The 13342-nt window shown below is 42.5% G+C and overlaps 1 long non-coding RNA gene across 1 annotated transcript; it reads left to right on the top strand.

The window, feature by feature from the left end:
* The first annotated feature begins 6780 nt into the window (after positions 1-6780).
* On the top strand, positions 6781-9494 carry LOC124290068. The gene is made up of 2 exons (XR_006901822.1): positions 6781-6886; positions 9132-9494. It is a non-coding gene; the product is annotated as an uncharacterized LOC124290068 (long non-coding RNA).
* The last annotated feature ends 3848 nt before the right edge of the window (positions 9495-13342 follow it).

The following is a 13342-nucleotide window of genomic DNA, read 5'->3' as shown; positions in this document are numbered from 1 at the left end:
TATAAAATGGTCATTAGCAAACGTCAAATCATTGTTTGATTATCAGGTATTAAGTAAATAAATACTTTGTCTATAAGTTTTCGATGTGACTTAACCGGTCGGTGGAGTGGCCAAGTGGTTAAGCGTTCGCTCGTTCGATTCCGGGTTCGATTCCTTACGAGGGTGCAATGTGTGAAGCCCATTTCTGGGATCCTCGGCTTTGCTGGAATTAATATTGCTAAAAGTGGAGTAAAACGTACCATCGACTGAACTAGCCACGAAGAGCTGCAGGGTTATTGCCTAAGCAGCGTTAAACAATACTCACTCACACCATTGACTATCGAAATGATGTCTGGATATGCAATTTAATGTCATCCCTTTCACTTATCAGGACGACACTCGAGGAAGCATTTAAAAACCATTATGTTTTCGGGATTAAAAAAAAAAATGTGTTTCTTTTTTCACGCCGCACTCAGCAATACTCCAGCTATATATGCCGGCGGTGTTAAAATAATCGAGTCCTGACTAGACAATCAAGTGATCAACCGCTGGAGCATCGTTCTACGCAATCGGCATACGATGACATGTGTCAGCCACGTCAGCGAACCTGACCACCGGATGCCGTTATTCGCCTCTTACGACAAGCATGGGTTGCTGAAGACGGGTGCTAAAGATCATCACGGCTCAAAAACCCTTCATGAAAGATTCTTAAGTTAACATGGCCAATAATATGTTCAATGTTTATTAAACGTCTACACCTTGGACTGTATATTACAGTCACAGACAGTCAGTTGTTTTAACCCCTTGAAGAATAATCCGCACTATCTGGACACGAGGGGTAGTGGGTTAGCCTTGTGGTTAAAGCGTTCGCTCGTCACGGGTTCGATTCCCAACAAAGGTACAATGTTTGGAGCCCATTTCTGGTGTCCTCCGCCGTGATATTGCTGGAATATTGCTTTAAGTGCACTCACTCACTCACACGAACCAGCTTCACACAGTACAGTTTACGACTGTTGTAAGCGCACCTGATATTCTGACCAGACTAGCTACTGTCCGAGGATCGATTGATAGATGTCTGCTCGAATGGTCATCATCCATTATTCAAACGTTAGAACAACAACCCCAAGTGTAAATGGCTACATCGGACAGCCATACAATGTGTGAAACTGACCAGCGTCCAGACGGGCGGGAGTAAGCCGTCTTGATCTTGTAATCAGATGATGGATTTAACTGGCTTCCAATATTGACCGAGGTTTTCGAACATCGAGGCCATCTGTAATTCGGAAACCATCGTGATTTTCCGTCAATGCGCCACACACACATATCAAGATAACCTTTCTACTATTCAACTTAACTATGATGATACGGACACCCGTGAAGGTTCGGGTTAGAATATTGGCCTTCAGTAACCCATGCTGGTCGTCAGAGGCGACTAACGGGATCGGGTGGTCAGGCTCGCTGACTTGGTTGACACATGTCACCGGTTGCCAATTGCGCAGATCGATGCTCATGCTGTTGTTCACGGGATTGTCAGGTCCAGACTCGATTATGTACAGACTGCAGCCATATAGCTGGAATAGTGCTGAGTGCGGCGTAAAACTAAACTCACTCACTCACTCATAGATATCAGATCAGCGGGGAATCTAAACTCACTCACTATGATGATATGGAAACGGTAAGCTCACTTATCTTGATTACATTCCTTCAGTTTTTCTCTGGTTATTTGAGTAAAAATTGACGACTAGATTTAAGTTCAGAAAATAGACTCTTTTTATGAACAATAAAATGGTAGAGTAACCATAAATATTCCGTTTGGCTCTCATTTAAGTTTTACTGCGTCTTATCTCTAACTTCCACCGTAAACCAAACTAGTTCACAACATGTTTTGCAGTCCACTCATCTGTTCCTTATTGGATATCAGTTGTTTAAATGCTTCACTTCTGGCGGACTGCAGTGATGTCTGCCATTGTGGACTGCAGGATTTAAAATGCAACAAAAATAAAATATTGAAAAAAGTCCTTGTTCACCAGTCTCAACTGTTATTGTGAGTGAGTGAGTTCAATTTTACGCTGCTTTTAGCAATATTCCAGCAATATGACGTCGCGGGACACAAGAAATGGGCTTCACACATTGTACCCATGTGAGGAATCGAACCCGGATCTTCAGTGTGACGAGCGGATGCTTTAACCACTAGGCTACCCCATGGCCCTTCTACTGCTCACGTTCGGTTCCGAAGGAGTCGCCATCGTGTTCCACTTTTATTTCCGGTTCTTGTTTTTATATGGGATACTTTAAAGTCTACTATTCAAGAAGAAAAATATACCTGTTTGGACGTAGAGTAACCCTCAGCAGTGAAACATAGACAAGAATGAATATCACACAATAGATTGATGAGGTGATACGATAATTATATAACCGCAGAAACGTATACACATGTTTTTCTTTCTAATAGGAGGCAGATTTGTATCACTGACCCTTTATTTTAGGTGTTGCTCACATATTACCGGCCTAAAGATATCAATAAGCGAACATGACTGGCCAAGCAGTGATTCCTGTTACAGGGTTTTAATAAGAAACTGCCGGACAAAAGTAAGTACTCACTTGAAATTTGGATGTGACAACAAATTACACACGTTAATAAGCTGAAAGAGTCGCCAAAACATTCTAGTAAAGTCCAAAAACATCACTTTAATACCCCTATCAAATACATCCCCATTCCCATCGAATGATCAGTTGTATATCAGTTTTAGACACCATATCTTGAAAGATGGGCGTACACTCCCTTTTGTCCGTCAGTGTACGTCAGTATCGAATGATACCGCATGAACGTTTTATATTCTTTTTACCATGTCCGCCACGTTCCAACATGGTCGCCCGTGACATCAGAGGCGCATCACCTTCGGTGCAACCCCGGTGTGTTCCGATTAGTGTGGCGCACAATCGACTGATTTGGAGTTGTTGGACAAGGCGGTAGGGATACAGCGGTAGTATGTTTTTGCGTCTTAACAGGAGAGAACAAACATATGCTTCACATACCTCCCTCGTGATGCTTGTAGTAAACAGGCTCAGCTAATAACTAGGCTTAAGCTGGAATGTGTATTTGTAATCGTATTTGATTTACACGATTACTCATTACTCCATTGTCCGAAGTGATCTTAGTATAACCGAGAAACGTAATGATGGTTAAACCAGCGAATACTTCCGTATTTAGGGATTCATAAACACGAGCTTATAATAAGGTTGGATTCGTGTAAAGGGTTTGTCTATTACGAGTAATTTGCAATGCTTAATGAAATGGTATCGCTGCTTCTATAACCTTCCTCTATCACATGTATTCCGAGCAATATATCGCTATTCCGTTTTGATGAACACTCAACTCAATACCACAGCTTTGTTTATAGCCCGGTTCGAATGATAAGACGCTAAAATGGTCACCCAATGAAATTGCTTCCACCAGTAGTGCATTTCTGTGCTGCGATAGCGACACGAGGGAAGGGCATGGTGACAAACGAGTGAGTGAGTGAGTGAGTTTAGTTTTACGCCGCACTCAGCAATATTGCAGCTATATGGCGGCGGTCTGTAAGTAATCGAGTCTGGACCAGACAATGCCGTGATCAACAGCATGAGCATCGATCTGCGCAATTGGGAACCGATGACATGTGTCAACCAAGTCAGCGAGCCTGACCACCCGATCCCGTTAGTCGCCTTTTACGACAAGCATAGTCGCCTTTTATGACAAGAATGTGTTGCTGAAGACCTATTCTACCCCGGATCTTCACCGGTCGGTGACAAACGAATTGTTCTAGGGTAATCATGGAATAGAACCTGTATGGAGTGTCAGTCAGTTATGTCAATCATTGGATTGTCAAGTTCAGATACAATTGTTTACAAATCGCGGGAATATTGCTGAGTGTGGTGTTAAAACAAACAAATGTATTTATTTACGTAAGTGGGAATTTAAGCTACAGACAACAAAGTAAATCATAAACACATTTTAAAAGGGGCAACTGAAATGGTACATACAACGCACAAGCCAATCTATATATGGTTCACACATTTAAAATAAATACATAAGCACAACGTTCAAGATGCTTAAAATATAAAAGGTTTAAGAGTTGAAAATGCTATTACTAAAGAGTACAAAAGATTGTTTGACACGATTGGTCTTAAATATTAGCACTTGATAACGGCAGCCAGACCTTAAAGAACATATTTACAGTTAAGAACATGGGAAGTGTCTGATAATAGTTTAGAAACGTGGGAATGGAACTGTGTCCTGGTAGACTATTCCAGACGTGGTAAAGGAGTGCTGACTATTTTGCTGGCCTGATTTACAATTCTGTTTAGTTTATTCTTACTTGGGATGGACAGATATTACATCATGCTTGAATAGCGAAAGTTAAACGCTTTTGATAAAACACATGTAATATATGCACGTACAGTCATGAAGTTAAGTCTTTGCCGTAATTTTGCATAAAGGGGGTCAGTATTATCAGACCTGTTCAATTTAGAGGCTTCTAAGATATTTACACTGAGAGAATGTTTCCACCTGGTCATTGGGATCAAGAGTCTCTTTCTTCGAAAGTCAGTGACGAATTCTTTTGTTTTTGTAATGATTTTGATGATTTTGACATTTCTTTGATGAGTGTATTTCTTCTCTGTAGATGCCATCACAGTCTAAGAACTGCTACAAGAGCCGCGCAGTTAGCACACTTGATGTGTGAACAATCAGGATTATGTTTGGTTTGTCAGCTGTTGCATCGACCTACGCAATTGAGATATGACGTGTCAAATAAGTCAGCAAGCTTGACCACCCAATCACGCCTCTTACGACAAACATGGGTTGCTGAAGACCAATTCTAACCCGGATCTTCACGGGTGACCAGGGTTATGCAGTCCTTAGTATATTTTGCGAATAATATTGGGAATAATACGCATCCTTGTAGTCCCCATGCATTGGTAATTAACACATTGGCATTCGTGTTATTTCGTGTTCTTTCTGTAAGTGAGCCCTATACCCTACGTGATCAGTTTTGAGTTAATTTCCATGTCAATCAATGAGGTTTAATGGTGGGTAAGAGTTTTCGAGATGAGTGTAAACATTGTCTAAAGAGTGACGACGTAGTGGTGAACACTGCGATTAGCACCGTATGCAAACAGAAGCTGGTCAAGTTATTCTATAAACTCCCTCACCCACAACTCCTTAACCGTGTGCCTCTCCCCACCCTTGTCCCAGCCCCTCTCTGTGTCGTACTACCTCACCCCCACCCAATGGCCTGCTTTCCGACCTTATGCTTTTTTCTCTCTGAGATTCTTTACCAGTCTTGACATATCATCCGTATGCACAAGGTACGTGTGTGTAAACACCCAGATATAGCCGGCAATCTCATATCCACCGTCCTGCACCAGCTAAGCTTTGAACGTCGGTGTTATTTGCCTGTTCATATTCCCTCGTTGTTTTAAAACTGAAATGTGCCTGTTTTGTGCCCGGCAAGGTAGAGTTCAGTCGGTAAGCAGTTTGAGCCCAAAGAAGCTCACCTTCTCTAGCAGTTTTTTTTATCAGCACGGACGAAAGCGACGTGATCACAGCATCTGTCATGTGTATTTGATTCAGAGCAATTACCGATAGGAACACCTAGGATTGTTATATCAGACTTGACGTTAGGGTCTGTGTTATTTATAAGCCGTAAATCGGTTTCAAATTATTATTATTATTTATTATTGGATATTTATATAACGCACATATCCACGCACTAGTGCATGCTCAAGGCGCTGGTATTTGTTCCCTCGATCATTAGATGTCAATATCAAAGGTGTATCTGTGACTGGGTAGCGTATAACAGTCACTGTTACAGGCATGACGTCATGGAAAATATGGGGCGGTGGGGTAGCCTAGTGGTTAAAGCGTTGACCCGCGTTCGAATCCCCACTTGGGTACAATGTGTGGAGCCCATTTCTGATGCCCCCAACGTGGAATATTGCTAAAACCATACTCACAAATATAGTTTTTACCGTTATTATTTCGAATGAGTAATGAAGCAATTTTTGCCAACCCGTTTTTTCAACAGCAATGTTTACTATTATCACAGGGGTGTGGAAATATGCTAAACATTTTGTACCTAAATATATATTATCTACACGACCACCACAAGCGGCTGAGCTTATGTTCCCCTGACTGTGAAACCGATTGCACTGTTGCCATTCTGGTTGTGACCCGTGAAGATCTGGGTTAGAATTGGTCTTCAGTAACCTATACTTGTCTTAAGAGGCAACTAACGGGATTGGGTGGTCAGATTTGCTGACTTGGTTGACACATGTCATCGTATCCCAACTGCGTAGATCGATGCTCATGCTGTTATCACTGGATTGTCTGGTCCAGACTCGATTATTTACAGACCGCCGCCATATAGCTGGAATATTGCTGAGTGCGGCGTAAAACAACAAACAAGCAACAGTCATTCCTATTGTGGTTGAGATACTCTAGATCTTCTGGTCTCAAGGTGATAGCATACTGGCAACCGTGGCACCAACAGTACGTAGTGTTTGTGGATTCTGACACAAGGGAATCTGAAGGTCACGCTGAGCTTTAGTTTGTTGAGAGTTTAGACATGGCCCCCATCAACTCAATTGCATTTGTCTGTATCGAAATACATGATTGCTGAGTTCTGAACCTTAAGGAAACATTTTGTCAAAGAGATTAGAATGACATATTTTCAACACAATAACCTTCATCACTGATATGCATTTGCCAACGGTGTTCCAGATGTGTCGTCCTAGTTTACCTTCCTTCCATTGGTTATCCAAAGCTCATCCATAGTTGCTATGACGTCTTCGTCTTCATGGGTTCCGGCAAGAAACCATCATGCTTAGGACAGATTGAAGTCTGGCAGGTGAATAAGTGCTCAAGGTTGGTCTTAATTTCATTCCACCATTACCTAAATATGCTTCGTCTGATATCTGGCGTTTTAAAATATAGAGGACCATGACATCCTCGGCATTCAAGATCAAGGACTATAACCTTTCCACTTAATGAGCGAGTGAGTGTAGTATTACTCCGCGTTTAGCAATACTGCAGCAATATCAAGACTGGATACAACAGCAATGGTCTTTGTTCAACCTTCTGGGACCTTTTTTGAAATAGATGTTGTTCGGACGTCGGCTACAAGTGGCGAAGTTTCATCAATAGTCGCAGATCGTTACAAGAACCTTTATTGGTCTCTTTTAAGCAGAGCAGGATATTCTCACTAGACCTGTGTTTGGTGCGTTACTTCAAAATGTTTTTAACTTAAGGAGCTGATGGAATGGAATGGACTGGGAAATATGAAACTGTCTGTCCCCGGTCAGTCATCACCATATGGCCCCAGCTCTTCCAGTTCCAGTTCCAGTTCCAGAGTGTTCCTCAAGGTTCTCCCTGCCTTAACGCTTAGTTTCTTCCCCAGAAACAAAACGCAAAACAAGATCAAAGAAGACCATCAAACAACTACGTGTAAACAAAAGTGAAACATACCTGTCGTTGTCAACACATAAAACTGGTCGGAAGTTATTTTCAGCGTGTCGTCAGGCTGAATTTGTGTCATCGTGCCCCGTGCGTTGTGTTCAAGTTATCGACCACTAGTTGAAGGGACTGAAATGATTTCTTGGCAGCTGATGTGATATCGCTGTCGGCAGCCACAGCCATGAACTCACTAATTAACTTAAAAATATAGATGAAACTGAGAACATGATTGAATGATTGAGTATGGTGTTGCCCCTCTTTTAGCCATATTCCAGAAAATTCATAGCAGAGGACAATAGGGGATCAAACCTTCAGCGTGACAAGGGAACGCCTTTACCATCAGGCCACCCCATCGTCCAGGAGAATACATCCTCTTTATCCCAAGGGCTCCCATTTCGGTAAACATTTTTAACTCCAGAATCCATTCCAATAGTTCTCAGGCGGTGGGGTAGCCTAGTGGTTAAAGCGTTCGTTCGTCACGCCGAAGACCAGGGTTCGATTCCCCACATGGGTACAATGTTTGAAGCCCATTACTGGTGTTCCCTGCTGTAATATTGCTGGAATATTGCTAAAAGCGGCGTAAAACCCAACTTACTCCCTCACCCCGATAATCCTCGTCGCCTCGTGCGAACCCTGGACATATCGAGGCTGAGAATATGAAATAAAATCAAATAATATTCATCTTGAAATTTCACTTGACGATGAAATCAGATTACCTAAATCATTCATAAAAGACAAGGCTGGAACACAAGACCTGAAGTTAGGTTTTAAACTACTGTGAACGATGTTTCAGAAGTCACACTGATCAATATGTGGAGGATTATACTTCTTCAGTGCGCCTGGAAAAGTAACAAAACGCTGTTCGTGCTGACGATATTTTTCAGAACGCAAATTACAAAGTGTGCTGTTTCAGCAGGTAGCTGAAAATGGAAACTCGGTGTAAAGATAATAAATAAAAGATTTGAAAACCGAGAATTAAATGTCTCGAGGAACGAGGGTATTTGGATAAACATATATGGCTTTATATACTTTATGTATCTCAGTGGTATGCCGAAATGGTTCACCTTTTAAAATTTGAAAAGCCCACTGGAAAGCTGGACAGAACGTATGTGGGAGACTTTGCAAATGTCATCGTCCACATCACTAATACTGTAACATCACCCTCTGTATGTCCAAGTGGAGTCGAGGGCGGTGGAGTAGCCCAGTGGTTAAAGCGTTCGCTGATCACGACGAAGACCCGGGTTCTATTCCCCATATGGGTACAATGTCTCAAGCCCGGCAGTGATATATATAGCTGGAATATTGCTAAAAGTAACGTAAAAACCTACTCACCCCAAGGGGAGTAACTTATTGGTTAAAATGTTCGCTCTTCATGACGAAGACCCAGGTTCGCTTCCCAGCATGGGTACAATGTGTGAAGCCTACTCACTGCATCTCCAGGTCTTATGTTTTTTGGTAAACTTTCCTTTCCCCTGATTCTCGGAATCTCCAATTACTGAAATGCGAGCCATAGAGATGGAGTAAGACACGATGTCGACAAGCGCGTTCAATAATTGTAATTTCAGAATTGCTGCAAATGTTGTCAAGACGTGACAGACGACAATATTTTAACAAATTGACCTATCTGGCATTCATTTTAAAATGTTTGTCATGTCAGGCGGCGCCTGCAGCACGTGACAACTATGACGTCGGGTTGCCAAGGGGTATGTCACATGCCCTTGGATCTGTGAGAACACCAGCCTTCCAGTCTCAACTATTTGGAACAGTTACAATAGATTTGTTCATATAAATCATACTCAAATGAAATTCGCAGAAACCGTTCAAATCCATATTCTATTAATGGATCAGTATTGTGTGGTCAGCTGACATTTCAGCGTCCCTGAACCACTGATCAGCTTCACATAACCAGTAGTACCATATTACGCAGAAGACAAAACTGATCCATGGTCAGTATAAGAGGAGTTAAGTTTGCATCACGAACATTCTTTATTACCTTGAACAAACTACAATGATATCTAAACCTCTTGTCAACTGAACATTCTGTGTGTGGGGGTGGGGGGTGGGGGGTGTTTTGGGTAATCGAGTGGTAAAAGCCCACTTCCGGTGTCCTCCGCCGTGGTATTCCAAGAATATTGCTAACAGGTGCGTAAAGTCATACTCTTACTCACTCATTGTATGTGGACAGGACAGAGCTTGAGCTATATGTAGTGGACGAGCTCAGAAAGGGCTATGAGACATATATTCATATACTTGAAGCGATTTTCATCAGAATATAACATGGAGACTGAGTTTTAGATTGAGCAAGTTTGTCACTGTTTTACATGAGGATCGGGTTATGTTTGTTTGTTTGTTCAACGCCGGACTTCACAACAAGTAAATGATATGCCGGGATGAGAAACATCATGTACTCATTTATGGAATAAAACAATCAAATACATGCCTTTGAGGGCAGCTGCTTGACACCAAGGCAACAGCACCTGTAGACGGAGCAGCTGTCATCACGTTTTATACATTAATGAAATGACTGACTGAGTATGGTTTTACGCCGTTTTTAGCAGTATTCCAGCAATATCACGGCGGGGGACACCAGACATGGGCTTCACAAATTGTACCCATGTTGGGAATCGAACCCGGGCCTTCGGCATGGCGAGCGAACGCTGTACCCCTAGGCTACCCCAACGCCCCCATTAATGAAATGAAGTCTTCCTTTTACTTATACACTTATCAGTCACGACATAACAATTATTTTATTGCTGTTGAACGCCGCCCTCAACAATATTCCAGCAATATGTCGGCGGCCTGTAAACAACTGAGTCTGGACCAGACAACCCAGTGATCAACATCATGAGCAACGATCTACGCAATTTGGATACGGTGACATGTTTCAACCAAGTCAGCGAGCCAGAATACCCGATCCCGTTAATCGGCTCTTACGACAAGCATCTGTTGCTGATCTTCCCGGGTCTTCACGGGTCATGACAGTTGTAAGCAATAGTATAAATGATATTTACAGGATTACACGAATGGGTGAATGTGACATTTGTATTTCTAAACTTTTAAACATTTCCTTAAATTAATTCTTGTTTTTGTCCAGCAACGAAGCTGAACATAAATGCTGAGATATTTTTTGTCGGTCGATGCATGCAGGCCCGTACAATGATGCTCTCTGGGAGAGGTTGTCGGTCAGTAGGACATGCGCCAGCTGGAGAGGTAGGCACACCTGGTACCGAGACTCGTTAATTAGCTAGGAATTTCACTGACCTGGATGTTCTTATTGAGGCTGACGTTCAGTTGATGAATCCTGCAAGTCGCGCTGAAGCATTTCACAAGCCACGTCATTACCAGTGAGGTTAATAGAAACATGAGTGTCTTTTGGGAACACCCCTATTTTTCTGCTCTGTTTCCATAGGATATTGTTCCGTATAACAGGTGTCCAACGCCGCGCCCCACCCTTGGGGCCCCACGTCCACCCACCCACACTGTGGAGATCTGGGTTAGAACTGATCTTCAGTTATCCATGCTTGTTGTGGCGGTGACTAACGGGATCGGGCGGTAGTGATGCTCACGATGTCAATCACTGGATTGTTCGTCCAGTCTCGATAGTTTGTTTAATGTTGTCATTTGACCCGTAGAAGATCCGGGTTAGAATTGATCTTAAGCAACCCATGCTTGGTTTAAGAGGCAAGTAAGGATCGGGTGGTCAGGCTCGCTGACTTGGTTGACACATGTCATCGAACTCCATGGCCAATTGTGTAGATCGATGAACGAAAGAGGCTGAGCGAAAGGGTACATTATGTTTCGCCGAGTGTGAAACCGATGTACTGTAGCCATTCTGGCTGTGACCCGTAAAGATCCAGTTTAGAATTGGTCTTCAGCCACCCATGCTTCTCGTAAGAAGCCACTAACGGGATAGTGTGGTCAGATTCGCTGACTTGGTTGACACATGACGCAATCCCAGTTGCGTAGATCGATGCTGTGCTGTTGATCACTGGATTGTTTGGTCCAGACTCGATTATTTACAAACCGCCGCCATATAGCTTGAATATTGCTGAGTGCGGCGTAAAACTAAACTCACTCACTCACTCATTTAGCAGAACTATTGATCAGCGCGGCATTACACAACATGCAATCAAACCCAGGTAGGGATAAGCCATCACAATTACAGAACACATAACAGTCTTCAACGTGTACATGATGATATATATCGCTGTAACTGAGCTTGTTTACAGGCCATCATAGACAAGATATAATCATGGTTAATCATGTAACTTCATTTTGACGTTACTGGCTGAATTAGACGGCAACTAGATCGTGGAAACAAGACGAAGCTCGTGTCAGTGCTTAATAAAGCCCTCAGCGTGTTGTGCGTCAATGTAATTTCCTCGTCGCCGTCGTTGTTTAGCCCCGTCGTTGCTGCCAGCCTACAAAAGCACAGATTCTCGACGCGAGACTCATAAAAGTAAAATATTTCAAAGGCTTGTCGGTCCGGAACAAATTCATGAAAATTTATCAATTTAGGTTTCCCGGGTCGTGTATTTATTATTTTTATTTTATTCCAAAAGCAAATAAATAACTCAGGACGGGCAAGTTTTGATCATCTTGTTGGATGTTTCTAAAGAATAATTGGGCCGGTCGCCATTTCCTGATATGAAATATGGAATAACCACATGAATTCGACAGTACTGAATGTTATATTAAGACACGTTTCGTGTGGTTTTGCAAGTTATTAAGCATTTGTAACATGTCACTATCAGCTAAATCAACCAACAGCAGTAACAACATCAATACACATGGCGGGGCGGTGGGTGGTTAAAGCGTTCGCCCGTCACGCCGAAGACGCGGGTTCGATTCTCCACATGGGTACACTACTACTACACTATCTTCACCAACACAACTACTGCTGTAACTACCACACTACCATTACTAATATGTTCAATTATTTGATATGTATATGTACGCTGGATTTTCAGGGGCGTAGCTACCATTTCAAAAAAGCCCAGGATTACGCATGATTTTGAAAATGAAAGGTGAGCAAGCCCCCAAATATGACAAATTCATTAACTATTTTTCATTTTTCTTCCAAATCACCACTGCCACTGTAGCAAGTTCTACTGCTGTCGTTATAAAACTTCCGGGATAAATCAAAACCGACACATCCAAAACAATGAAGGATTGAGGCCGTACAGAAGCATGTACCAGCATGAAGCTTTAAGGCAGCACGGGGGAGAAGTGCTTATGCCAACCTAAATATGTCATCGCCGAACTTGCATAAACACTACCTCTCAGTTGAACAGTTAAGACGGTATATCTGAGTGTTAATAAAACCATTACCGTCGCAAATATCAGAAATAATAATATATATTCCACTCTCGCTTAAACACGACTTACAGTGACTGTTCCCCTTGAATTCCTCAAATTCACATTCCGTGCCTCCATTAACAGTATAAATACACCACGGGGAGTGTAAAATTAGGCCAACTGGTCTATTTCGATTCAATTCCGCACGTGCTAATCGTGCAGTCCGAGCTGATCGCCCCGAGTGTAACCCGCCCGACTGCTGCGCGTGCTTTGAGTGCTGGTGTCTGCCCGTGCCACGAGAGTTGATATCTCGTAAATGACAACTCACCTGTCAACACATCACTGTGTAAATAAGCATTGACTTTTGATCTTGCTCGTCGGTGATAGCCACAAATATGCATTTCAGGTACATTTGTGAGACGCACGTGATATGTAATAAAAACATCCACGGAGCGTGAATGCCTTTAACGGGGGTTTACCGTTATTTGCCCTTTCTAAATAAACACGAGACTGGCTTGCTGTAGACGGGCATTTCATAAATCTAATCCTTTCTTGCCCGACAGATAACTA

The sequence above is a fragment of the Haliotis rubra genome, unplaced genomic scaffold (genome assembly GCF_003918875.1).
Source record: "Haliotis rubra isolate DU_JTF1 unplaced genomic scaffold, ASM391887v1 Scf456, whole genome shotgun sequence".
NCBI lineage: Eukaryota > Metazoa > Mollusca > Gastropoda > Lepetellida > Haliotidae > Haliotis > Haliotis rubra.
Note: the sequence above shows the minus strand (reverse complement) of the source record. Positions and strands in the feature narration are given on the sequence as shown.